The sequence below is a fragment of the Schistocerca gregaria genome, chromosome X (genome assembly GCF_023897955.1).
Source record: "Schistocerca gregaria isolate iqSchGreg1 chromosome X, iqSchGreg1.2, whole genome shotgun sequence".
Classification (NCBI taxonomy): domain Eukaryota; kingdom Metazoa; phylum Arthropoda; class Insecta; order Orthoptera; family Acrididae; genus Schistocerca; species Schistocerca gregaria.
Genome location: NC_064931.1, coordinates 257670994 through 257697442, shown reverse-complemented (window position 1 = coordinate 257697442; position 26449 = coordinate 257670994).

The following is a 26449-nucleotide window of genomic DNA, read 5'->3' as shown; positions in this document are numbered from 1 at the left end:
ATTAGGGTAAATTTACCAAAGAGTGCCCAATTCCAAAGGGGAGCGCAGCTTGTTTTCCTTACAGTTGACGATACTGATCAGCAAGCCACTGTCGTAGTTTTCCTCAGAGTTGTATCAGAAACACATAGTAGAAGTTTGTGAAGTTTCCGAAGTGAAACAGGTAAGAATCACTTTTCAGCTTTCTTGATGTAGTTCTGGTACTCTGTTACATAAGTTATACACATACTACACGAATGATAGCCTTCAATTCTTGATTGCATTTTGAAAGGCTGGCTTGCGGTCAGTCATACTGCATCCACATGTTTTGCAAATGTGACGTGTGCTGCCTTCTCATGACTTCGCTTAGAATCATTGTTTCTGTACGAAAGAGCGCGCTTATGACGTCTCCAAAAAGTGTGTGCGTTGTCTTTAGGGCACAACTGGAAATTTGTACCTGTAGAGTGTGTCGTGGAGTCAAAAGGATAGGCAAGTTTGTTTACGTGGCCATCCCCCACAGCAAGCATATAAATACTTGTTTTGTAAATAAAACTACCTTTTCCTGCTGCTAGTTACTTTATTTATCCCATACGCGTCTCGCCTTCTCCTGTTCTAAGGCATCATCAGTGGGATCAATAACGATACAGTTTTGTTAGTTTTAGATTATTTAACAGTTCACTTCGTGATTTTTGTAAAAAAAAAGTTATTACTTACGATTTGCTCTGATCTGCGTTTCCTCACGTCTGGTCTGGAGGTCGCACTGTCACTTTTATCACTGCCATATAATCACATCTCTGTGTTATCGCCTTCCACACGCTGTTCACCATGTTTCTCACTTCTTTTTGTGGTGGACTATTGTTCATTTGTCACTCGATACAACTATTTTCTCGTACACTGTTTTTGACAACGTAAATATTGCGACTCCATTAGGTGTTTCTTCTTCCTTGGTATGTTTACCTATTTGTTGCCAACCTAACGAAGTATATGTTCGAGACTAACTTCTATTTATGATGTTTATACCGTGTGTGTGTGTATGAGTAAGATAGATAAGGGGATAGAGCCGACAAGGTTTTTTTTGTGGGGGGGAGTAGGGGGGGGGGGGGGGGGGAGGTCGGTGTACAAGCTGTTAGCGAGTGGTTGAAATCTTTGGAGACAGCTGATTTAACTTTTCGTTTCAATATTCTGTGGAGGGTTTCATGGGTGAGTGAGTGTAAAGATGTTAGGTTCTATTATTATTATATTGGACAGTATTAATATATGAATACTTTTTGAAAAGGTTATTCTATTATTTTATCTGTTAGTGTAAATAATGAATTGCTTGACATGTGTACTTGGTCATTCAACAGGTCTTTCCCCTCTGCTTTGGTTTTCTGTATGTGGTAATTCTCTTGCATGGATAGGATTCTTTATTCTAATTATTTTCATGTCATCTTCTCTAGCGGCTGTTTTGTGATCATTTTCTCTTAGGTGCTCTGCAAATGTGGAGTGGTTTGTCCCATATTTCCAGGCTCTCATGTGTTCTTTGTATCTGACATCAAATGTTCTTCCTGTTTGCCCTGTTATGTGCCTTCACAAGTGTTACACTGTAACTGATATACAGTGTGGTCCATTGATAGTGACCGCGCCAAGCATCAAACGAAAAAACTACAAAGAACGAAACTCGTCTAGCTTGAAGGGGGAAACCAGATGGCGCTATGGTTGGCCTGCTAGATGGCGCTGCCATAGGTCAAACGGATACCAACTGCCTTTTTTTTAAAAAAAAAAAATAGAAACCCCCATTTCTATTACATATCCTTGTAGTACGTAAAGAAATATGAATGTTCTAGTTGGACAACTTTTTTCACTTTGTGAAAGATGGCGCTGTAATAGTCACAAACGTAGAAGTACGTGGTACCACGTAACATTCCGCCAGTGCGGACGGTATTTGCTTCGTGATACATTACCCGTGTTAAAATGGACCGTTTACCAATGGCGGAAAAGGTCGATATCGTGTTGATGTATGGCTATTGTGATCAAAATGCTCAACGGGCGTGTGCTATGTATGCTGCTCGGTATCCTGGACGACATCATCCAAGTTTACGGACCGTTTCCAGATAGTTACGTTATTTAAGGAAAAAGGAAGTGTTCAGCCACATGTGAAACATCAATCACGACCTGCAACAAATGATGACGCCTAAGTAGGTGTTTTAGCTGCTGTCGCGGCTAATCCGCATATCATATCAATTGCGCGAGAATCGGGAATCTCAAAAATGTCGGTGTTGAGAATACTACATCAACATCGATTGCACCCATACCATATTTCTGTGCACCAGGAATGGCATGGCGACGAATTTGAACGTCGTGTACAGTTCTGCCATTGGGCACAAGAAAAATTACGTGACGATGACAGATTTTTTGTACACGTTCTATTTAGCGACGAATCGTTATTCACCAACAGCGGTAATGTAAACCGGCTTAATATACATCATTGGACAACGGAAAATCCATGATGACTGCGACAAGTGGAACATCAGAGACCTTGGCGGGTTAATGTATGGGGCGGCATTATGGAAGGAAGGATAATTGGCCCCCATTTTATCGCTGGCATTCTAAATGGTGCAATGTATGCTGATTTCCTACGTAATGTTCTACCGATGTTACTACAAGATGTTCCATTGCATGACAGATTGGCGATGTACTTCCAACATGATGGATGTTCGGCACATAGCTCGCGTGCGGTTGAAATGGTATTGAATAGCATATTTCGTGACAGGTGGATTGGTCGTCGAAGCACCATACCATGGCCCGCACGTTCACCGGATCTGACGTCACCGGATTTCTTTCTGTGGGGAAAGTTCAAGGATATTTGCAATCGTGATCCAGCGACAACGCCTTACGACATGCGTCGGCGCTTTATCAATGCATACGCAAACATTACGGAAGGCGAATTACTCGCTGTTGAGAGGAATGTTGTTACACGTCTTGCCAAATGCATTGAGGTTGACGGACATCACTTTGAGAATGTATTGCATTAATGTGGTATTTACAGGTAATCACACTGTAACAGCATGCGTTCTCAGAAATGGTAAGTTCACGAAGGTACATGTATCACATTGGAACAACCGAAATAAAATATTCAAACGTACCTACGTTCTGCCTTTTAATTTAAAAAAACTACCTGTTACCAACTGCTCGTCTAAAATTGTGAGCCATATGTTTGTGACTACTAAAGCGCCATGTATCACAAAGCGAAAAAAGTGCTCCAACTAAAACATTCATATTTCTTTGCGTACTACACGAATATGTAATAATAAATGGGGTTTCCTATTTTGAAAAAACGCAGTTGTTATCCGTTTGACCTATGGCAGCGCCATCTAGCGGGCCAACCTTAGCGCCATCTGGTTTCCCCCTTTAAGCTAGCAAGTTTCGTTCTTTGTAGTTTTTTCGTTTGACGCTTTTTTCGTGAAATATTTGGCCCGGTCACGATCAAGGGACCACCCTGTATACCTGCTGACATATACCAGAAAGTGTACGACAAAATAGTTATATCGAGTGACAAAGGAACAATAGTCCACCACAAAAAAAGAGTGAGAAACATGGTGAACAGCGTGTGGAAGCCGAGAACACAATGATGTGATTATACGGCAGTGATAAAAATGGTAGTGCGACCTCCAGACCAGACGTGAGGAAACACAGATCAGCAAATCGTAAGTAATTACTTTTTTTACCAAAAAATCGCGAAGTGAACTGTTTGATAATCTAAAACTAACAAAACTGTATCGTTATTGATCCACTGATGATGCCTTAGAACAGGAGAAGGCGATACGCGAATGGGATAAATAAACTAACTAACAGCAGGAAAAGGCAGTTTTATTTACAAAACAAGTATTATTTGCTTGCTGCGGAGGATGGCCACAAAAACAAACTTGTTGTCTGACAAAGTTGTCTGTGTACTGTTATACAGTTATTAAATTTAGTAGTTTTCAACGGTGTTTCGTGCTGTTTCTGGCGAAATAACGGTTTAATAAACTTTTGGAAACGTTTGCTCACTGTGTTTTTTAGAGTGTTCTGTGCGTTGAAGTCGTTTATTAAATTTCGTGCGATAGTTTTCAGCTGACGCTTCTCATTGTTCCTATTGAAATATTTCAGTAAAATTTTCATTCACTGTTTTAACTTCGTTGAGTGTTCCAGTGCCGCTTTAATTTTTGGTTTTAGCTAATAAATTGTGTGAAGTTTTGTCGGTATTGGTATTAGTTGTTGTTTAGCAGTACTAACAAAACTTGTTGCTTTCTCAGGAGAGGGAGAATTTCGAGACCACTAGTGTTAGTTCTATAAATAGCTCTACTGGTGTAATTGAACTTAGGTAACGTAGACGTTTAGTTTTTTTCCGTAACTCCAAAATTTTACCAACAGTGATAAATGTGGGCTTTGTCGTAGGTTTCTGAATAGTGGGTTACGTTGTGGGATTTGTTCAAAGTATTTCCATTGGGGGTAATGTAGTGGGGAAGCCAGTAGGCATTCCAGCGAAATTCTCTCCTGGGAATGCAGAATCTGTAGTAGAAATAAGTTGATAGAGGAGTGTAAGATCTGTGTCCTTCAGGTGCAGTTACAGCGCGCAAAGGAGGAACTAGAAAGGTTGAGGAGGGTGAAGGGTGCTGGGGAATGACAACTGGCAGTTGGCAAAAAGGCAGCGAGGAAGAGGTGGTATTCAGACAGTTGTACTTTGCGTATATGCAATAGATTTGGCCAACTGTCAGAGTTGAGTGGAGAGGAGACACTTGTAGCTGTAGGTGTAGGAAACATGCAGCAGTCCTCAGCTGCTAGGGAGTTCGTACGGTAGAGGTGTGGACCAGCAGTTGCAGGAAGTGTTGGGGTGTGAGTACCAGGTCACTAGCATTGTGAAGCCTAGTGCAGGGTTGATTCAGGTGATTGACACCATAGGGGCGATATGCAGAAATTTTACGAAAGAGGATCAGGTAGTGATTGTGGGTGGAGCAGGGAATAGTCTTGCTGGAGACGGGAAATATGATGTAGATGGTCACCTGGTAAAGATAGCTACACAAACTGGTGGCACTAATGTGAATTTCATGCAACTGTTTCAGCGTCATGATCGGCCTCATCTTAATGCAGCTCTTAGGCATGTTAACATGGGGCTGGAGAAGGCACTGATAGCAGAGGGCATGGGTCACACTGTAGTGGTGCCACTTGAGTCTATCAATAGATCGGGTTTCACTAGGCATGGCCTGCAGCTCAGCAGGTATGGGAAGGGGAGGCTGGCAAAGCTTATAGGTGACAGTGTAGTGGGTGGTGGTGGTGGGATCACTTATGGAAAAATTCCTATAGTATTTGGTGTTAGAGCTGCATCTTTTTTAGACTGAAGTCAGCTGATATGTATACCTGCTTATAGGAAGTTCCTTTAACTAAGGAATCACCTTCAGTGTGGTCAGGTATCCAAGTAGAGAAGGAATTCATCAAAATATCCGAAGGAATTTCATCAAAATATAAGAGGTAATGAACTGTTTATAGATGTTGACTCTGACATTACTGGTGTATCGGAGCACCATTTAAATAATCTGACAATTCAGAGGGTTCGATTACCAGGATGCAGATTAGCTGACTGTTTTTCAAGGAGGTCCTTGCGAGATGGGGGAGTAGCCATGTACTTAAAAAAACAGTGTCCCGTTTCAGTCCGTAGATGTATCACGACACTGCACTGAACAGATACTTGAATGAAGTGTATGGGCAGTTGAAAACTAAACTTCTAATTGTCGTATTTTATAGGTATCCTAACACTAACTTCAGAGCATCTCTGCTCAAGCTAGAGAGTGCTCTTGGTTCACTCTATAGGAAGTACCATAAATTAGTTATATGTGGTGACTTCAATATTAATTTTGTATATTATTGTGCAAGAAAAAGGATGTTGGTAGATCTCCTAAAATCATATTATGATCTGATACAGATTGTGTTTTTTCCAACTAGGATGCAGGGGAACAGTAGCACAGCCATAGACAATGTTTTTATTTTTTCTTCATTCCTAGATAGACATTCTGTTAGTAAAAGGGTAAATGGCCTTTCAGACCCCGTTGTACAAATTTTAACAAGAAAAGGCTTTTGTACTCAAAAAATGTCACATATAATCACAAACTATGTAGGAAAGCCACGATCCAGCGGCAGTAGACAGCTTTTTAAACCTCGTTAAGGAACTAGAGTGGCAGGATGTTTATAGTGCCGATAACATATATGACAGATATAATGCTTTCCTTAAGATATTTCTCATGCTCTTTGAGAGTTGCTTTCCAATAGAACGTTCAAAACGGGGTACTAGCAATAAAAGGCAGCCTGGGTGGCTGACTAGTGGGACGAGGATATCGTGTAGAACAAAGTGGGAATTATCAGAATGTTAGAAGTGGTCAGAATCAAGCTACAGTAGCCCATTACAAACAGTACTGTAAGGTGCTTTAAAAATATTATTAGGAAGGCAATGAGTATGTGGTACGTAAATAGAATAGATAATTCACAGGATGAAGTTAAAAACATATGGTCAGTTGTAAAGGAAGGGTCAGCAGTACAATGTCGACTATATAGTCAGTTCGTAGTGAAAGTATTTCTGTTACTGATAAATCAGATATATGTACAGTATTTAACAATCATTTTCTGAGCACTGCTGGTGAGTTAATTAAAAATTAATTTCTACAGGGAATCATATAACTCTCCTGGAAAACGTATTTCCGAGACTGGTGTCTGAAATACTACTCTGTGATACTGACAAGGGGGAGATTGAATCAATAATTAAATCACTGAAGACTAAGGACTCTCATGGATATGATGGAGTATCTAGCAGAATATTTCAGTGCTGTGCTGCATGTTAGCCCTGTGCTTAGCCATATTTGTAATTTTTTCTTTAAGAATGGTTAGTTTTCTGAATGCTTAAAGTACTCAGTTGTAAAGCGGCTTTATAAGAAGGGAGAAAGGGATAAAGTACACGGTTTTAGATCTATTTCTGTGCCATCAGTGTTTGTTAAAGTTTCTGAAAAGGCTGTAAATATAAGGATAATTAACCATTTTATATCACATAATTTGCTATCAAGTGTACAGTTCTGCTTTAGAAGTCGTTTAACAAACGAAAATGCTATATTATCTTTTCTTTGAGGTACTGGATGGGTTAAACAAAAGGCTTCGAACACTAGGTATATTTTTTGATTTAACTAAGGCGATTTATTGTCTAGATCACAAAAGTATTGCTGCAGAAGTTGGACCATTATGGAATATGGGGCGCAGCTCACAGTTGGTTCACCTCTTACCTTAACAACATATAGCAAAAGGTCGTTATGTACAGTGTTGAGAACGGCTGTGATGTGGAGTCTGAGTGGGGTATGATCAAATGGGGGATGCCTCAGGGATCAGCTTTTGGGCCACTCCTGTTCCATACGTATATAAATGATATGCCCTCCAGTATTACGGGTAATTCTAAAATATTTCATGGCATTTAGAAAATAGACTAACGCTAAATCACATTTTTACAGTTTTTAACACGCAATTCAACGAAACCTGACGTTTTAATCTCACAGAATGGGCGTATGATTAGTGAAAGTGAACAGTTCAAATTTTTAGGTGTTCAGATAGTTGGTAAACTATTGTGGGAAGCCCACGTTCAAGGTCTTGTTCAGAGATTTAATGCTGCCATTTTTACTATTCGAACGGTGTCTGAAGTAAGTGATCGTCAGACACGGAAATGAGTCTACTTTGCTTATTTTCATTCGCTTATGTCGTATGGTATTATGTCCTGGGGCAACTCTTCCCATTCTAAAAGGATATTTTTGGCTCAGAAACTGGCAGTTCGGGCAGTAACTAGTGAGGGTATTTTGACATTGCCCTCTCAGTATATATATTCTTTACTGTCGATTCTTGTTAACAATATCAGCTTATTGCCAAGAATTAGTAGCTTTCACTCAGTCAATGCTCGGCAGAAATCCAATCTACAGCCCGCATCTCGTGGTCGTGCGGTAGCGTTCTCGCTTCCCACGCCCGGGTTCCCAGGTTCGATTCCCGGCGGGGTCAGGGATTTTCTCCGCCTCGTGATGGCTGGGTGTTGTGTGATGTCCTTAGGTTAGTTAGGTTTAAGTAGTTCTAAGTTCTAGGGGACTGATGACCATAGATGTTAAGTCCCATAGTGCTCAGAGCCATTTGAACCATTTTGCAATCTACATTAATATCGAACTTCCTTAATCCTTGTGCAGAAAGGTGTGCAGTATACTGCTGCATCCATTTTCAGTAAGCTACCACAAGAATTCTAAAAGAGCAGTTATCCACGCGCTTTCAAATCGAAATTTAAGAGTTTCCTCATGGGTCACTCCTATTCTGTTGAGGAGTTCGTTAAAAAATTAAGCTGATTCTTTTGTTATACTGTTGATTGCGTTAACTTAAACTCATGGCTTGACTTTATGGGTGCATAAACATTTTATTTTATTTGTTATTAATTTTATGTTGTAATTTCATGTACTGACACGTTCCATGACCTTGGAGATTTGCTCTTCTATTTGGTCCTACGGAACTAGACGTGTAAATAAATAAATAAATAAATAAACTTTATTTTAGACAGGTTGCTGCCAAGGAACGACTATGTTTTGCCAGTCCTACTGTCCGCCAGACTGTCACAACTTTAACTCTCGGGTGCTGCTCTGCCACTATGTTAACGAGAGCCAATCATCCCAGTCCATGCTGCCACAGGCGGGCAGTAAGCATGTATATTTCTGGCCATAGCTGTGTTATGTCCAGATGTACAACTGTGAGGATGCCCAAGAACTCTAAAGAGCACATCTGCCCAGAAGTTCTAGCTCCATTTCAGCACTTCGTTTACGTGAAATTTACACTCAGAGTAAAATCATGGTTATGAAGACGTGTTACACTTTCTTGATGCTACAGTCACAAGGTAATGATGGTTTGGATGGGTTCTTGAGATCCCTTAAGTGCTATGACTGTAATGTTTCAGGTTGAACTTGGTGACAATTCATTTTTTCCATTTTTGTGTAACATGTTGTTCTTATGTTTTAGTATTTTATTGCAACCTACACTATTCTTAGACTTACATTTATGATGTGCGCATCTGATAAATGATTTTGCATTTTGTTCACAATAAACCCACAGTCATGACACTGCTGTAGTTTCTTCTCATGTGTAATTAATAATTTTGGATATCATTTGCTTATTTCATTACTTGCGATTGTCGTTGCATAGTTAATATGATTTACTCTATGACACAATTTATAGTTCTACATGTTTCTAATGCAATTATTTGGTTGCATTTCTTTATATGTTTATGTATATGTCTTGTCCAAAGACTGTGATTTACAGCTTCTACATGAACACCTGGCCACTTTTGTATATTGTTTACATATGTCATATTTCACACACGTTTATCACATGATTGTTTGTTTGCATTTAATTTTATGTTCATTTTCGGTCAACATATACCTTAATTTACAGTTTGTACTTGCGCATCTGTCCACTTTTCGTTATTGTTTACACATTTCACATTTCAGTTTTCACACACATATTTTGTTGCGTTTGCCTTCTTAGTATGTGTGTGATGCTGAGAATGTCATTATCGATTGTTTGGACATTCTGTCAGTTTAATTTATTTTGTACTTCTTCCGTTTGCAATCTGGGAGACCATATTTTGTAGAAGTGCAGAGGTCCTTCAGTATATTTTATGAACTGTATTAGAAAATTTCTACTCTGTTTTCAGTAAAGGAGCTAGGGTGTTGTCATGCTGGATACCTCCATCTATGTTTGATTGTGTAACTGTGTCTCATATGCTTTCAGTCTTATATAGAAAGAGACAACCACATTTAGCATAGCCTTCAGCCTGTATTCAGCAGTGAAGTATATATGTCAATATTTGTTGGGATCCCTCATGTTGTTTGCGTGTTGGGTGTTGGATCATTATGTTTCGTTTTTGTTTTGAGGATAGCTAAGTTGAACCCTAGTCTTCGCCATCCTTTGTTCTGAGTAATTAACGTAACAGTAAAAATGGAGCTCGAATTTTTTCTAGCCTATTTCCTGCTGCCGTGATTTAAATGCAGCACTCTCCACTCAAAAATTTATGGATTTGACTTTCTTTCACTTTATTAATTCAGTTCATGTGGACCCATGCAGTTAGGTCACTTGTATCGAGTTGGATGACACAGTGATTTATATGATGTTTATTAAAGAGGGTTGGCAGTGGTTGTGTACTGAGTTCATTCAAAGTTAATTGCACAGAAGTGACAAGACTGACTGGGCAGTTACGCACGCTGGCGGACACTAGCTGAGCGGCCGGGGTCACCTAGCCACCGGCAGAGGAGGTGGTCTCAGTGGGCCACAGTAATTGGTCCCAGGGTTTGTGGCACAATCTTTTCCAACTTCTTTAGCCAAGTCGCGATGGACCAGCGCCCAGACAATTGTTTTCTGTCAGGGAGAGTGCATTCTTCAGATACTGTAGGTAACTTCCTGATGTTTTCCTGTGGCCCTTCCTGTGAAATTCGTATCTATTAGTATCGTAAAATCCCTTCACCATGGAGGATGAAATTGGCAGAAATGACAGGACGTCGGACACAGTGGGGCTGGGACAGTCATTTTTTAAAGTCACGTAGGCACTAGTGCCACGCTGCTTCCATTCCGAGCGGGGAAAACGGCGTCTGGACTGGGACGCCAATGGTGTCGCGCAAGACGCACTGGCGGACGCCGGTTCTATGGCACGGAGGCTGTACTGAGGGCTGTGAATTATGCATTTGATGTACTGAAGTGCTGCCGCATTGTGGATGGTTGTTTTAGTTTTCCGAAAGTACTCCAGATGGAATGTTTTTGGTGATGATTGTGGAGATGCTGAGAAGTTGGAGAGAGAGATTTGAGCTGTGACCATTAGCAGATCGATTCAGGCTTTGGCCTGATGTTTTTATTCGCTTAGGTGTTGGCCGCAAGGTGAGTTTTCTCCTATCTTCGGGTTTGATCGGGAGAGACAGTCGCGGATCCTGGAACGACAGAAGGAGACGGAGGCCCAGTCCATGCAGAGGCGCACTGGTCGCCGCACTTCGCAGCTCCGGCACATTCGGAACCTTTAAGGTGAAGTTCCACCATCCACGACGTGCACTTTCAAACAGCAGCAGTTGCTGTCCAATTTATGCACATCGTGATAACTTCCAGTTCACAACCACTATCAGACGAAATAGTCAGTCAGATCGCCTTATCAATAGTTAAAGTCTGAGTAGAAGTTAATTATACACCACTTCCCAACATTGTCAACCTTACATCAATACGTACTTCATCTCGTTAAACAGGAGCTTGTATGTAATCAAGCATGTCTCTACCTATTCATGTCCAATGTCACTCCTGCTTTTCTTTTTTGGCAATAAACCTGTTGTTATCTTGAATGAACACCATTGCTTGGTCACTTTTTAATTTGATTCATTTATGCAGGAGATAATAGGAACTGTTTGGAATATTATTCCTTATGTGAACTTTAGTTTCACTGCTAGGGACTTAACGTTAGTCACTTGCGTATACATATCCTGTTGCGTTTAATTTCCCTGTTGTGTAACTGCAAAGTAATAATAATGAGCGTATGGCATTGGTGGCCGGGAGACCCTCGCGGGGCGGTTCGGCCGCCGCTCTACAAGTTCTTTAAAGCCACTACGGCGACTTGCGAGTGAATGAGGATGAAATTATGATGAAAGACACACCACACCGAGTCATCTCGAGGCAGAGAAAATCCCTGACCCAGCCGGGAATCGAAACCGGGACCCCTTGCGTGGGAAGCGATAACGCTACCGTAAGACCACGATTCGCGGACAACTGAAGAGTGATTCTGTTCCATAGAAAATGTTCGGGCAGAAGTTCAGTACAGGTATCTTATATATAGTCCCTTTGTATAATTGTTAGCTTAGGACCGTCTGTATGCAATTGAATAAAGGCAGAATTTGTTTTGCCAAACACGTTACGCTTCGATTTATTAGGACACCTCACCAGTGGCTCTGTGCACTGATATACAATCTGTTAAGTAAGATGGTGATCGGGTTAATCAGTAGACAAATTTATCTGAAAGAAAACTAAAACGTATACATCATCATATATGACCAAAAGAAAAATGCAGTTACGATTAATAATACGTCCAGTCACCCTCAGCGTCGATAATTGCTTGGCACCTTCGAGGTCTGCTTGAAACCAAGATTTCCACGCATTCGCGTTGAAGAGACCTCCAAATGCGTCGATTTTGCATTGACAGCCGTTCCAAAGTGAAGGTCTTTCATTTCTCCAGCTTCTTCTTATGTGCGGCCATACATTTTCAATAGGATAAGCGTCAGGCGAGTGTGAGGGCTAATCCAGTACCTACACACGTCTTCTTTTTACAGTCGCTGCAAAGCCTTGTGCGATGCTTCGGATCATTGTCGTCCTGCAGTATCCTGTCTTCACTCTTGTCAATGAACCAAAGTTTGGCAGTGGGTATGAAGCACATATAAATCTGTGGGTTTAAACTGTCAGAAAACTTGTACAATCCTCATTCAAGAATTCAAAATAAACTAATATTTTATTGACATTGCATGAAGGACAAAGACTCCCTCTATTGGGCTCTGAAAGTACTATGGAGGTATTTTTGACCACGCTCCTAGTTAACAGACTGGAACTCTCTACTATGCTCTTGCTGTACTGCTGGTGAAGCTGTTGTTCAGCCTGTAGCACCAAAAACATTTTAACAGGTTAAACAGGTAGCTGTAATGTCATTAGTGAAACTATCTGAGTAACAGACACATTTCCTGCAAGTTCGTTGTGTTAAAATGTGTAGGTACGTTTGCAGAGAATGTATTTCTAAACCATTAGAAGAGGCAATTCAAATATATCGTCCAATTTTTGAAACGCTATTTCCAGATACCGATGCTCTCTTTTCTTGGGCATACCTTACGACGGATATCGACTGGAGGCACTGCACATTCTTCTGTTCTGTGCCTCTACTTTAATCTGCTTCTGATTTCGTTTATTTTTAATCTTTTCAACCTGAGCGACAACGTGGGTTGACCATACTGTTTCAGATTTCGTCGTTAGAAGAGATAATATGTTGTTGTTGTGGTCTTCAGTCCACTGATTGATTTGATGCAGCTCTGCACACTATTCTATCCTGTGCAAGCTCCTTCATCTCAGAGTAACTTCTGCAACTCACAGCCATTTGAGCCTTTCCTCCAATGCTATATTGGAGGTTTTTTCTCCTCAGTTGCATTCAGTAACTCGTCATTAGCTACGCGATTTACCCATCTAAACTTCAGAATTCCTCTGTAGTACCACATTTCAAAAGGTTATGTTCTCTTCTCGTCTAAACTGCTAACTTCCACTGCCTTAAAAAGCTACAATAGAGACAAACACCTTCAGAAACATTTCATGACACATAAATTTACATTCGTTGTTAACAAATTTCTCTTTTTCAGAATCGCTTTTCTTCGCATTACCAGTCTACATTTTACACTCAGTCTACTCCCTTCGTCAGTTACAGCATTTTACTGCTCAAATAGCAAAGCTTATCTGCTGCTTTTACTATGTCACTGCGCAATCGAAGTCCCCTAGCATCGTCTGATTTAATTCAAGTACATTCCATTAGCCTTGTTTAGTTTTTGCTAATTTTCATCTTATAATCTTTGTCCAAGACACAATTCGTTCCATTCAACTCCTCTTCCAAGTCCTTTGCTGCCTCAGTATTGCATTTCATGTTCCAACATTTCTCAGGAACCAGAACTGATCTTCTCCGAATTCGGTTTCTATAGGTATTTCCATTCTTTTGAGAATAATTTGAGTTAGTATTTGCAATCATGACTTATTAAACTGATAGTTCGGTAATATTCATACTTGATAGCACCTCTTTTCCTTGGGGCTGAAATTATTACATTCTTCTTGAAATCTGAATCTGTTTCCCTGCCTCATACATGTTGCACTTCAGGTGGAATAGCTTTGTCATTGCTGGCTCTCCCAAGGATATCAGAAATTCTGAGGGAATGTATTCTACTCCAGGGGTCTTGTTTCGTCTTAGGTGCTTCTGAGCTCTGTCGGGTTCTCCCCGCAGTTTTGTATCTCCCATCTCAACTTAGTCTAGGCGGAGCGTTCAATAAACAATGCAACACATTTTCCCTCGGTCAGTAACTGTAGTAAAAATCCAAAATTTGTTGTGGAACATAGTGGAATATTCTCGCTGCAGCCCCTATGGTTCCATTAAGTTCCGACCTGTGGCGGCGCTATATGTAGTCTTCAAAGTGGCTTTGCGTTCCAACGCAAAGAGCTGTGATTGAGTTCCTTTTGGCGAGAAACCAGCGGCACTCCGTCTTCAGGCCACAAGTGGCCCATCTGGACCATCCGACCGCCGTGTCAACCTCAGTTGAGGATGCGGATAGGAGGGGCGTGGAGTCAGCACACCACTCTCCCGGTCGTAATGATGGTTTTCTTTGACCGGAGCCGCTTCTATTCGGACGAGTAGCTCCTCAATTGGCATCACGAGGCTGAGTGCACCCCGAAAAATGGCAACAGCGCATGGCAACTGGATGTCACGCCATCCATGTGCCGGCCACGTCCGACAGTGCTTCACTTCGGTGATCTTACGGGAACCGATGTATCCAGAAACCAGAGCATCATAGATATTCATAGGCAGTTGCAGAATGTCTATGAAAAACTGGCAGTGAACGAAAGCACTGGGAGTCGTTGGGTAAGGCATTATCACCACAACAAGATCGCGCAGACCTGTCCGATGTTCCGCTTGCTAGCCGGCCTCACACAGCTGCGACCCCTGAAGTGTTGGAATGCGAGGACACTCCCATTCACGTTGATCGACGGATCACAATCAAACACCTCGCTGCACAACTGCACCGAAGGACCATGTGTGCGGAAACGCTTGCACTGTAACAGTCTGATGGTGACAATTTTTTGTCGAGCGGCATCACAGGTGATGAAACGGCGCAACACGACCTCTACGAAGCAAATGCTCAAAACTGCACCGTCAGCTGGTTAAGTCATGGTGACGGCCTTCTAGAACTGTGAAGGGGTTATTCTGTTTGATGTCCTCCTTCATTGTGCAAGATCAACTCTGCAGTGTATTTTGCTGCCCTCAGGAAATTGAAGAAACGACTTCAGCATGTCCGTCACCACAAAATGGAAGCGAACTTCTCCATGACAAAGCAAGGCCTGACAAAAGTCTCTGTACGCGAGGGGAGCTCACAAAACTTCTTTGGACTGTTCTCCCTCACCCACCCTACACTCTGGACCTCGCATCTTCCGACTTCGATCTGTTTGTCCAATGAAGGACGCACTCCGCAGGAAGCAGTGCGTGAATGATGGGGAGATCACTGATTCAGCAAGACGTTGGTTCCGACGTCGACCTGCAGGTATACAGGACCTCCCAGTGAGGTGGTGTAAGCCCGCCCGTTTACCCGTGCAGTCTAACGCACTGCTTCCCTGGCGAGAAGGTGTGCCTCCAGCACGAATCCGCCCAGCGGATTAGTGTCGAGGTCCGGTGTGCCAGCCAGCCTGTGGATGATTTTTAACGCGGTTTTGCATCTACCTCGGCGAATGCGGGCTGGTTCCCCTTATTCCGCCTCAGTTGCACCATGTCGGCTATTGCTGCGGCAAACACTGTGTCCACGTACGCGTACACCATAATTATTCTTCCACACCACGCAAACATTCGCGGCTACACTCGTTCGTTGGGGCGGGGGGTCCACTGGGGACCGAACCGCACAATAACCCTGGGTTCAGTGTGGAGCGGTGGTGGGGTGAGAGGACTCTGTAGCCCGTTTTTGGGTTGTGAACCACTGAGGCCTACGGCGGGGATGAAGCCTCTCTGTCGTTTCCAGGTCCCCAGTTCAATACAATACAATACCATACAAAGTGGTGTAAGGCCGTTGGACTGAATGGAGATTGTGTTGAAAGTAGGGTTTTCTAGCCAAAAGAGTGGGGAATAATATGATGGATTGGAATCCTGAATGAAACGAAAATGCTTTCAGAAAAGAAATATGTTGCTTTACCTATTGAACGCCCGTCGTACTTCCTCTATGCTTTCTATATATTGTCTTCAGAGTCATTTCACTTGTACAGTCCCTCTCTATACTTCTTACACCTTCCAGCTTTCCCTTCTTTGTTTGTTATTGGATCATTTACCCTGTACTGACCGTCAATATATTCCTTCCACCTTTCTGCTTCTCCCCGTTTGCTTAGTACTGGCATGCCATCTGAGTTCTAAAATGGTTCAAATGGCTCTGAGCACTATGCGAGGTCATCAGTCGCCTAGAACTTAGAACTAATTAAACCTAACTGACCTAAGGACATCACACACATCCATGCCCGAGGCAGGATTCGAACCTGCGACTGTAGCGGTCGCTCGGCTCCAAACTGTAGCGCCTAGAACCGCAGAGTGGCCGGCCATCTGAGTTCTCAATACTCTTGCAGCTCCTTCTTCGGAATGCTTTTTTAAGCTTCCTATAGGTATCATTTATCTTTCTCCTAGTTATGTATGCTTCTGAAGCCTAGCATTCGCGCTCTAGCCAGGCCTGTTTAGCCATTTTGAACTTTCTGTTGAAAGTTTATGCTGTTTACGTGAATAGTGACCCTCGACGCACGTTACGCTGTGGTGTTGCTATAAAATGTTAATGCTTATTACGCCTGAATACTACCGCGTCGTTAGCCAAACAACCATGAAACAACACACAGGGAACTCGACACTGCTCTCCCTAATCAATTAACAGTCTTATAATGAAACAAGTCGAGAGTGTACAATGCTCGTTACCCTAACTGAAAAGCAAATGATCGTTGAGTTTGGTCACTGTGCACAACGATAACACTGTCACAGTGAGAACAACAAGCTTTGTTGTGCAACAGGTTATGTTCGTTATTAGTGGGCCGCATAACTATGGAAAAGTTGTAGAACAATTTAAAGGGGTTTATAATTTCAATCAAGTCTGAGTATAATGATTTTTATGTGCTCTAATTATTGGACACAACACACAAGTAGTTTACAGTGAGCAAAGTTTTCCAAAAATCTGGATTTGATTGAAACAAAATGACACTAACACTATGAGGAGGAACCAAGTTATCTAGAACACGGCATGGAGAAAATGCAACATGTTATTCTTATCTGGGCAGCTAACAATTTCAACGGTAATGAGACAAATCACAAATCATAATCAAACTGCATGCCAAAACGAGTAAGCAGCAAGCTGCTCAGAGTAGGATAGTGCTACCACAGATTGTCAAACTTAAATTTCTTCAAGATCAGCAAAGTGCGCACCCATCAGTACCAGACGCCATCTGGAAACGATTTGCAAAAGAGACAGGAACACGAATTGCCGACACTTACTTCTCCCTCTGTAAACCTCTACTTTCACAAAACCTCTACGTGGAGGGGATGTCGCAATGCTATTAACAATGTGAAAGATGAAAATATTCTTATTTCACAAAAAACGTGGGGGAATCCAGCAGAAACTTCCCACTCCTGGAGCATAAAATGCACATTAACTAACATGAGACCTAGAGCAGTGTCTCTTCGATTGATCAGTCTCTGATGGAAGTGACTCAGTTCCATTGGATGACCAAATTTTGGAGGGAAGGTAACCACCTCTCTTATGGTGGCCTGTCGGTATTGCGGCGTTAGTGCAGAAAAGGCAACAAGATCATACTCAATAATTCTCTGGTGAACACAATGGCAGCAAGGTTTACGTGTCCATAGCTGGGCCAGAAGATCACAAAGAAGGCGACAACCTCATTTCCACAAGGACTGCCCATCTCCCTGGGGAAGATGACCACTCCTAATGATGTTCACTGTCTGCCTTCGGCTGACGACAAGATCCGAGGCCACACGGAAAACGCAAAGCCTTCCTCCAAAACTCACATGTCCAGTAATCTCAATAAAATAACCACCAAGTAGTGGCAGAAAATGAAACAACATCGCTTACCAATATTTCAAAGTAATGCCACACTCTCAGTTTCATTTTTAAATGTCTGAGTCATGATAATCTGGCGGGAATGAAGCTTAAATTAGAAAATATAGATTATGTTAGAGCGTCGAAATTAATTACTTGCCCACTTGGTTGCTTGAGCCCACCCCCGCGTTATCCGTTGTGAAATATTAATATTATAATCACCTAATCAATCAGATACTAACTTCCGGCCGGTCCCCTTTCAATGAATCCTTCCGAGCATTGAACAAAGAGGGTAAGCAGCACATGTATGAGATGACTTGCCACACACTCAATTGGCACGCTCTGACATAGATTGAGATTGAGTGACATAGAAAGGGGGAGAGAGGGAGGGAGAGAGAGAGAGAGAGAGAGAGAGAGAGAGAGAGAAAGGGGAATAGAGAGAGAGAGAGAGAGGGAGAGAGAGAGAGGAGACACAGAGAGAGGGAGTCATATTATTGTTTAAAGCTATTATGTTATCACATAATTTATACAATTTCCATATTTTTGTCCACTAAATATTGATTTACAGTAACTTTGAAGACCAAAAAATATACAATTTTCAGTAAGAATCATGAAATACCTCTAATAAGTTTGGCTATTGGGCGGACGTCTAAATGAAGCGTATGTTAAGAGACAAGGCTCGTTCTCCTCTTGTCTGTTGTATTTAATATCTCTTGTGTAAGAATATTTTGATTCTTATGTTTTACCTATTTTGTACTCTGCTGTCTTAACTATTTCATTCCTCAGGATTATCCATTAGTCTTCTATTGTGTCCCTTATTCCTGTGTCAATCAGTTGTAACCTAACGTCTCGCTTGAAACTCTCAGCAACCTCTGTTTCTTCCGATTTATCCTGGTCCCACCCCCCTGCCTTTGAACAGTTTCATCAGTTTGAATTCGCAGTTCAAAACCAATAAATTATCGCCCCAATTCCTCTCTGCCCCTGGAAATGTTTTGTAGTTTAAAACATGGATTCGATATATTTCTTATCGTTACGTAATCTATTTGAAACTTTTCATTGTCCCTAAATATCTTCCACATATACAACCTCCTTCCATGATTTAATTTTTATAAACGAAATTTTTGCATATTCATTGCATTTTAGATAAATAAATTCTGTAGAGCTGGCCAATTACACTAAACCTACATTACAATAAAGATCGGAGATAAAAAAGTTCTTATGCATTGAAAATAGTATTTGTAAATCAGCAACATTAAAATTTCTTAACTTCTATTTAGTATCTTATTTTATTTTTGGCAATAACACACAGTGTCGGGTACATATGCTTCAAACTTTCCCATCTCTTTAAAAGGATCACTCTGCGAATTAAAGTTACAGGATGTTGACAAGCAGACGGATATTTAGGTTTTGCTAGAGCAATAATAATATCTTTTCTGGGATTTTTAATTAGCTAAGAGCTGATTTTCATAAACATGAACACCGGTTACCTTCTCCGTTGTTGTCCTTTTCTCTCTGTATCTGTCTGCCCCCCCCCCCTCTCTCTCTCTCTCTCTCTCTCTCTCTCTCTCTCTCTCTCTCTCTCTCCCTTTCTATCTCTCTCAATCTCAATCTATGTCAGAGCGTGCCAGTTGAGTGTGTGGCAAGTCATCTCATACATGTGCTGCTTACCCTCTTTGTTCAATGCTCGGAAGGATTCACTGAAAGGGGACCGGCCGGAAGTTAGTATCTGATTGATTAGGTGATTATAATATTAATATTTCACAACGGATAACGCGGGGGTGGGCTCAAGCAACCAAGTGGGCAAGTAATTAATTTCGACGCTCTAACATAATCTATATTTTCTAATTTAAGTTTCATTCCCGCCAGATTATCATAACTCCAATTTAGTACTAACATTGTTCTCTACTCAGGATGGGGGGTGTTATGATCAGCCACACTGAATCCATGACATTTTTTTTATTATTTACCTGGAAACTTTACAATAACCATCTCTTTTACTCGATACTTAAGCGGTCTCACAATTGTAGTTAACAAAGCAAAGACGAATAAATTCTATCTTATTTAGCACTGAAGGTGCCCATATTATCAAAAATCTATTCAACACTCTCTCGCACTGAAGGTGCTTATACTATCACAAATCTGGTGTCGCTTTTAATATTGTGCATAGGGAAAAGGGAGGGATCTGCGTTGCTGCTTATGTAGTCCGTCTGCTTGGACAGCGATTGAAATTCGCACCCCATGTTGTTACTTGGACCTAATCGTTATGAATTAATGAACTGCGCTTCGGTTTCTTAATGGTCACACACCATTATTTCTCAGCACCGTTCCCTTAGTCAAAATGATAGCAAAGATTCTTTGCGGGAAAACGGCGAAACAAAGCAGATACAAACATCTCTCGCATACACAAAAAAAACTACTTCTTAAAAATAAAACATCCTGTCCTAACTGAAAATTAATTTTTACAGGCAAAATTTCTCCAAAAAAATGAATTGTCGTAACGACATGCCAACTACTTTCATCCTGAAAAAGAGCGGATTAATAACAATATGATAGGTTATACCTCATCCCACAAAGAAATTGGCGGCGAAGACGGAGATCGCTCTCGATTCAATCCGCTCAGTTCAACAGCTTCCCCCAGAGTGATCCAGTCTTGGCGGCCGTTCTCCTCCGTCCTGGGTGGGAGGGGAACCTGTTACCAACCCCGACCTACCTCTGGCAAACAGGTACATCATCGCTGCCTTTACCCTAAATTCATGTTAGCAGCGAACTCTTAATACAAACTCGAAGTTAATAAGTCAAGGCAACGTAGAGGTATTAAGAAAAGGAAGTGCATTTATGCAATTATTAATTAAATAAACAAGTAGTCCATTTCTTCACTCGAGTTGTAACATTTCTTAAATTTGAAAAAAAATGATAAAAGTATCTCCAGCATCTAAGGTATTCAATATAAGCTAATTACATTGAGATGGAACAAGCTGTTCCCCCTCAATGTTTTGATCTTTCGATCAAGAAACATAATCATAGCAAGTAATGGTGGCTGCTCTCTGTGTTATACCTCCCGACAAATTCCTACAGAAGAGCAGAATTTACTTCATTTTCTCCATGACTGGAATGTTTGCAACCGTGACTAAGCATCACAGAATAGTGTTGAATAAAATCTGAAAACAGTCACACAAAAAAATAGTAATTATGTGCAATGCATTTGGAACCTTACTGCATCATCTTTATATGCTTTTCACAATTATTAAATTAGTTTTTCCACTTTCCTGTACATATTACACAAATTACTAAATGATTCTTATTCCTTCATACATCAGTTCAAACTACACTTTCAAAGATACTTTGATGCTGAGTTGAAAGTACGTTTACTGCGATTATGTACAGTGACCATTTTTGTGTATTTTGGCAGGCACAGCGCTAACAGAACACGCCGACTTCTTTTCGATGAAGGCCCTCGGCAGTTCGTGGTCTAATCGTAGTTCCGCCTTGTGCGCCGAACGAGCAGGTCGTTGTTTATTTATTCGCTCCACCGTAGCGTTGCAAGTGTTTGGGAGTTCATCGCTTCAGTGGTGATTGTGCACTTGTGAGTTCGACATTGTCGTTTTCTCGTGTCGTCCTTCGTTGGGTGTGTGTCTGACTTAGGCCTACCTAGTTCCCTGCTCTTTGTTTCTCATGGCATACAAGAGTGTTCCACGTAAAGGTACGGTGATATTTCTTTTGATAAGTCGACACCTAACGTGTACTCCGGATCTTTAGAAATTCATGGCTTGTTCGTCGATGCTTTTCATGTTGCCTCGGACCAAGTGCATGATGGCTATTTTGACACAGACTGATGTATTCTTTGTGAAATTCGTAGGCCCCTTTCAAGTAGAGGAGTTCCTATTAAAGCAAGTAATCACGTTTCCTTCCGGGATAGAGGTGGTTCAGTCAGTATGGCTCTGCTTGCAAATGCAGACACTGAATACACCAAATTTCGAATATTCAGCCTTCCTCCGGAGATAAGAGGATACTTATCTTAGCCGGTCGGAGTGGCCGTGCGGTTCTAGGCGCTACAGTCTGGAGCCGAGCGACCACTACGGTCGTAGGTTCGAATCCTGCCTCGGGCATGGATGTGTGTGATGTCCTTAGGTTAGTTAGGCGACTGATGACCTCAGAAGTTAAGTCGCATAGTGCTCAGAGCCATTTGAACCATTTTTTTGATATTTATCTTAAGGAAGTTTTGACGCAATATGGTGACGTGATAGGCATTCGCCGTGAATGTTGGCCACGTTTACACAAGTTACAATGTTATAGAGGCGTAAGTTGGCTGAAAATGCAAATAAAAATCCCGTCTCATTTGCATGTTTGCGGCTATCGTATTCATGTTACGTACAGCGCACGGGTGGGGATGTATTTTCTGTGTAGTGAAAGTGTCCATCTTCGAACCAACTGCCCTCGACGAGTTTTTATTTTACGGTCTTCGTAGGAACAGCGCCGTAAGTTAACGGTCGCTGAACTTGAAGCTACCTGGTAGTGACCTTGGGGCTACATCTTCCCTCGTTTCTGGTGATTGTTAACCACAATTGTGAGACCGCTTAAGTATCGAGTAAAAGAGATGGTTATTGTAAAGTTTCCAGGTAAATAATTAAAAAAATGTGATATGAATTTAATTTCATGGAGTTAGTGGCTGATCGTAACACCCACATCCTGAGTAAAGAACAATGTTAGTACTATTACTGCAGTTGGTTATCCGCAGTTGCAAGCAAAACCTGACCTTGTTCCTGCTACTGCTTGGACGACGGCACGCGCAATTCGTAATAAATGGCGCCGCACTCAGGATGATGATGCATTAGGTGTGCCTTCCTCTGTCCCACTTTCCCCTGGACCGTCTTTGTCTGTTACTCCCACCAGTAGTGTGGCACCAAACAGCCCTGGCGATGTGGATATGGGGGAGGCACTATCTGGTATCCCTGCTGCTGCGTCCAAGGACGAAACGTGTGTGTGTGTGTGTGTGATGAGTTCGTTGTTCCGTAGACCGTCTGAACGATTCTTTTATCGAAATGATGTGAAGTGAGTCAGTTTACAGGATATGTATACACGACTACTGTTATCATTAATGAACACATTACCATTTTATTCCTACTATGCCACTACACTTAAAAACAAGTTTCTACTGGCTACCAGTTTCTAAGAAGAAATTCGTCATTGAATAGGAGTTGTCCTGGAGAAATGATTTCAGATTAGATTCAATACCTTCTTCGCTACCTATCAGATATTTTATGTTATTGGGCAAATGACCAAAAACGTTTGATGCTGTATATTGAGCTTCTCTCTGAGCCACTGACATCTTTAACAGTGGCTAATGAAAGTAATTTTTCCCTCTAGAATCGTAGGTATGTATATTACTCTTCTTCTCGAATTGGGATGGATTATTTATGACGAATTTCACAAGAGAAAATATGTATTGTGATGGCACAGTTCTAATGCCTAGATCCGTGAAGAAGTAACTACATGAATACCGTGTATTATTCTTACGGCTCTCTTTTGCGCAATCAATACTTTCCTTCGAAGTGATGAGTAACCGCAAAAAACTTTTCCATACGACATTATTGTGTGGAAATATGTCAAATATGTCAGGGGGTTGATACGTTTGTTTCCAAAACTAGCACTCATACAAAGAATAAAAGTGACGAAATTTAATTGTTTGAGTAGCTCAGTAATATGCCTCCTCCAGTTCAAATTTTCATCAATATGTACACCCAAAAGTTTGGACCATTGTACCCTACTTACTGACTCCTCATATGCTACATCAGTTTTTGGTATGGCTATATGTTGTACAGAACTGAATATAGGGAGATTTTTGTATATTCAGAGAACTGCTTAACTGTTTGGAAAATATCATTTACTAACTCTTCTCTTGCTTTCTCTCTAGTGGGATTTATTATAACACTAGTATCGTCTGTAAAAAGTACCAATTTTGCTTGTCTAATGTTAAATGAAAAGTCATTCACGTATGTAAAGAATAGGAGTCGCCACTAAATTGATCCCTGTGCGACTCCCTTTGTGATTTTACCCAAATCGCTAAAATTTTCTACTTTTCAAACATTGTCTGATTTATTGAGCACTAGCTTTTGCCTACTGTTTGTGAAGTATTATTCAGCTGTGTGTAAAGCCATCAGTTCCAAAAAACTAGAGTTTTTCTGAGACTGTATCATGATCTACACAATAGAAGGCCTTGGAGAGATCGTAGAAAACGCCAACTATCGATATATAATAATTCAAGGCTTGTACTATTTGATGAATGATTGTATAATGGCATTCTCAGTCGAGCAAACTTTCAGGAATACAAACTGTGACGTTAAGTACCTCCATCCCTCCCCCCCCCCCCCCAGGCATCCCCACCCCCAGATGACATAATGTGTGTTATTCAGCATGAACGTGGTTCCCACATCCTCCCCCTCCTGAAACCTACCCCTCCCCCAACACCAATCCTTGCAAGCTAAATGTGGGACTACATTTGCATATATTACTTTTAGAATATTTTGTAAAAATATGTTAGTAACGAAAGTAAGGGAATTGGACGACAACAACTTAAGTATGTCTTTTCAACTTTCTTTTGAAGTGGTTTAACAAGTATGTATTTTAAACTGTCTGGAAAAATTCCCTGCTCCAGTGATGCATTGCATATATCACTAAGGGCGCTAAAAGATATGTAGGAATAACTTTTCAGAATTGTGATTGAAATTCCATCAATCATCAGTCCCACAAAAGCTTTTGTTTTTTTATAATTCTTATAATTGCATTAATTGCAGTGAAGGATGTTGGTACTACTTCCAGTTGCTTAAATAGTGATGAGAGCAACCGAATTGAAATAATCGATTCATTTGCTTGTTGTAAAAAAGGTCGACTCACTCAGTTGTAGTTTGACATGTCAGTTGAATTAGACATTCATTCCTTTGAGTTAAAGTAGTCTGTAGGATCAACCAAATGAAAACAATCGAGAGAAGTATGGAGAGTTCGGTGTTGGCACAATTTTGATATCAAATTGATATGCAAATTAATTAAATTGATCAATTAAGTACCTCCCCCCCACCAGCCATCCCCACCCCAGATAACATCACGTGTGTTTCTCAGCCTGCACGTGGGTCTCCACATCCTCCCCCTTCCCCAACCCGACCTCTCCCCGAACACCAACCCTTTTGGCAGGAATTTCAAATTTTAGAGGGAATTTCGAATTTTAGAGGGAATTTCTTTGTCCCAGGACTGCGCTGACGACGAGTCCCCACCCGTTAATTGGCGAGAAATTAAAATGACGTTGCTGTTTCCAGTATTCGAACACAGGCCTCCTGGAAGGAAAGCCCAAGTACAATCCCCTGCCTGTAATTGGCAGTAAGTAGCCAATAGGAACACAGCATCTGATCTCATCGGTGATATAAGGTGGACCCAGCAGTTTGACAGCCTTAGTTGCAGTCAGTCAGCATGAAGCGGTAGCAGAGATCGTCCAGCACCACCCAGCTTCAGGAGCAACAGATTAAGAAGACGCCACAGAAGGGTAAATACCCCCTGCTTAATGGGGATGAAGTCTTCATGCTTCTATCATCGCTTGTAACGGTTTTTCATCTTTGCTCATCAGTGGATGCGACGACCTCCATCTTGTTGGAGTCTGGAACAGCGACATGTCCCAGCCCATAAAATTACCACATAAGCAGCAACCAGTCGCGAAATTGAACCACATGGAGCCCACCATTCAGTGTCCCAGCCCGTCGGGACCCACAGCAATGGCAGCATCCTGGGCACCTTGTCGTTCATCTGGTCAGCTTGATGAAGCAGCAGGATCAACTGTGATTTGCCTGCTGTAGACACACAGCCAGTCTCTGACCCACCGAAGTGCATCGGTGGTCCAAGCAGGCATGACACAGATAGATACTGGCTCCATCATACACACCATCACAGAATATTCCAGTGATACATGTTGGCAAAGTGGGCATGTAGTGGATGAGAAGATACCAGTTAACCCCGTGCACCACTACCCTTCATTTCAGTATGCAATTTAACCACTAGTGAAACTTCCTGGCAGATTAAAACTGTGTACCGGACCGAGACTCGAACTCAGAACCTTTGCCTTTCTTGGGCAAGTGCTCTACGAGCTGAGCTATCCAAGCACGACTCACGCCCTGTCCCCACAGCTTCAATTCCGCCAGTACCTCGTCTCCTACCTTCCAAACTTCACAGAAGCTCTCCTGCGTACCTTGCAGGACACACAGCTATTAGTTCAGCAAGGACGCCAGCGCATTTTGTTGGTACAGGTTGCCTGCATCGAGGCAGGTACACACTCAGAGGCAAACCCTATTGTTCTCCTTTGATTGACAGGTGCATAACCTATTGTTCTTCCAAAAGGATCCTTCCTACTGACTGACACATTCTTGACCTTTTGTTCCCTTGCCCCTTCACCCCTCTGCCTCACCCCTCCCACGACCCAGGAAACCTTCCAACTCGATGCTACAGGTACACTTTCAGGTCTGAATTATTGGAATAGCCCCTCTCACTCTTATCAGTTTGATTGACTGCTTAATTAAATTGATCAATTAATTGACCTC